We start from the raw sequence: 3178 nt of genomic DNA, 5'->3' as shown, positions 1-3178 counted from the left end.
GAGTGATTTCCACCATTAACGAACCCTGGGGTGCGTTAACGTGTCGGTCATCAACACTCACAGTTTTGGCCAATTCTGGCCGGTTTCGTGGAGTATTACTCACTGTTTTGGGGTCCCGGAGTGATTGCCACGATTAATGAACCCCGGGGTGCGGTTATGTTTCGGTCATCAACACTCACAGTTTTAGCCGATTCTGGCCCGGTTAGTGGACTATTACTCACTGTTTTGGTGTCCCGGAGTAATTTCCACCATTAACGAACCCCGGTGCATGTTTACGTGTCGGTCATCAACACTCGCGGTTTTTGTCGATTTTGACCCGTTTTGTGGACTATTACTCAATGTTTTGTGGTCCCAAAGAGATTTCCATGGTTGTCGAACCCCAAGGTATGCTTACGTGTTGGTCGTTGTCGGTGTCAAAACCGGCGGATCTCGGGTAGGGGGTCCCAAGTTGTGCGTCTTAGGATCAATGGTAACATGAACACGGGATTTTACCCAGCTTCGGGCTCTCTTGATGAGATAATACCCTACATGCTGCTTGATTGACTATAATGAGTATAGGGGTTACAAGAGTTGATCTACCTTGAGATCATATGTTGTGGTCTAAGCCCTAGAGGTATGATGAGTAATGTCATAATCCTCTATCGACCAGCCTAGCCTCGGTTTATATAACGTACCATAGGCCTAGGGTAACAAGAGTCCTAGCCGAATATGCCGGTGGGGGACAAGTCCTTGTCTTGATCACCAAGCCTTGTGGAATCTTCCTTGTATGCGGAAACTGTCCGAACTGGCCCATGAGTATACGGCCATGGGGTCCTCGGCCCAATCCAACTGATCGGCAGACGACGTGGTGAGTACCCCTAGTCCAGGACACCGTCAGTAGCCCCCTGAACCGGTCTTCAAGTTGGGGACGCTCCTTGATTCTTCCGAACTGTTCTTCATCTTCGGTCGTCGGTCTTGAAAACTGGTTCGGCATATCTTCTCATCTTCGATCTTGAGAATCACCGAAGTAAATCCGAAGATTTTACACATCGGGTATCCGACGAGCCCCTTTAAGTTGACGGCCTTTATCAATGCCTTGTTATTTTTATGCCACACCTCGGGTTTGAAATTGTTCCTGGGCGGCAGTGTCCTCATGCGTCCGAGCTCCAACGCCGGACTGCATTCGAGGTATCTTTTGCAGCCGAGCACCAACGCCGGACTGCTTCTGAGCTCCAATGCTGGAATGTATCCAAGCTCTAATGTCGGATTGTGTCCAAGCTCCAACGTCGGACTGTATCCGAGCTCCAACGCCGGACTATATCCGAGATGTCATAGATCATCTGGGTTCAAAAAGTTGAAGGAGTTTAGCCGAGCTTAATGTTGGAGATGCCCTCTATGGAGCCAGCCACTGGCGCCCGAGTTTTATTCCGGACTGCTTCTGAGGTGGTGCAATCTATTCTCTGTCGAGATATATATAGCCAGTAGCCCTCAAGGTGTGTGCGTCAGTCTAAAACCCGAGATGCACCTAAAGGAAAACATGAAACCGCTGATCCTAGTTGCCCCTGAGACTCAAGTCGATGCGCGAAATCGGCCTGAGGATCAACTCCTAGCTCGGCAGCAAACATAGGAATAGAAACACGGTGTGCAAAGTCCTCGAGACTCAGGTTGGGTGTGGCCGACCAACCTAAGGATAATAATCTCCTGGAAAACTATATTGCACTTTAAATTTTATGCATTGGACAGGCAATGCAGTAGCCCCCGAGACACTGGTCGGGTGCCGACACCAGATCAGGGGATCGATGTACCCCTTTAATATTTGTAAATAATAAGCACGAAGCCCAGAAGCCCCCGAGCCTTAATGTGGGCATGGGTGGCCGAATTAAGGATCGATATCCAAAGTAAAATCACAAATTATGTGTAATGATTCTATGTATACAAGTACTCTACATCATCAATGCTCAGATCCTCATTGTACAGAACTTTGTTGACCGACCATTGGCTTCAACCTCCTCGGCCAATAGCCGGGGAGTGTTTTTCCCACTTTATAAAGCCTTTATGAGGCCAAAGATTTACGGCAAACAAGGCAATCCGGCCATACGGTTTTATAAACAAAGGTACACAGAGAGACATGTTATATTATTGTTTTAACATAATAAACATCGTCCAAAGAAAATAGTCCCACTATCGGTTCCTTTCTTGGGGTTGTCATGCTAAGCATGATCATGAAACCTCAGCTCCGATCAATGTCGGAGGGAAATACTGAGGATTTAGTTCGGGAAAAACTTCCAAACTCTGTGGTCCAGATGAACCTAAACTTCCACTTCCATTGCGACCGTTTATAATCTGAAAGTGGCCCATCGTCGGCTTCTACCCCCTTGTAGATGCTATGCAAGGTGTTTCCGGAATAACAAAACAACCCTTAGCCGATGTCTCGGTGCCCGAAGGCGGTTGTGTTGGCGGAAACGAGGAGATCATATATGCGGGCTTTATAACTTTCACTTAGTCATAGGAGCTTAAAGTTGGGAGGCCAGCAAGTAGCCCCCCGGTTAGTGTTCGGCGACAGTCGAGGTCAAGCTGTAAACACTTTGGCCAATGTTATGAACGGCCGCCATTTTAATATAGTTATCGGACCGCCGACCAGTTTACGCTTATTGTGACAGTCAGTTTTCTGCTTTCTCCACTGAGGTGCTTAACCATGCGAGCTAGAAGCACAATCGGAGTGGTTGTCCTTTTGCACACCTAACTGAACAAAGCGAAATGTAGGAGGCAAGCACGGGAGCCGGGCAACCCAACTATCGTCCAAAGACACAATTTGAAACCGATGCATGTATAGCAATATCCGAGAATTTTTGCCGAATCTCTAAAGGTGTTCGGCGTTGCACTGCGAGACTTATGCGGAAAACACACAAATTGTTGAAAAGTGCCATCGGATTGGAAAACCAAAAAACGTCAGTAAAAACTCGACGTCTGAACTAGATCAAGTGTTCGGTGCCAATCCAAAAATTGAAAAAAAAATGTGCTTCTGTCGTGCTTTAACATGACACATCCTATCTCAAGACTTCAAGCGGGTCGGCCTACGGCTTCAACCTCCTATCCCGGAGGAGGAGTACTTTAGCAGGTTTGAGAGGGAAATCCGGCTATTGACCACACACTCGCGTCGAAAAAAGGAGTGATAGAAAAAGACTTTTTAACGACTAAG

Source organism: Triticum dicoccoides, chromosome 4B (genome assembly GCF_002162155.2).
Source record: "Triticum dicoccoides isolate Atlit2015 ecotype Zavitan chromosome 4B, WEW_v2.0, whole genome shotgun sequence".
Taxonomy (NCBI): domain Eukaryota; kingdom Viridiplantae; phylum Streptophyta; class Magnoliopsida; order Poales; family Poaceae; genus Triticum; species Triticum dicoccoides.
This window is presented reverse-complemented; position numbering follows the sequence as displayed.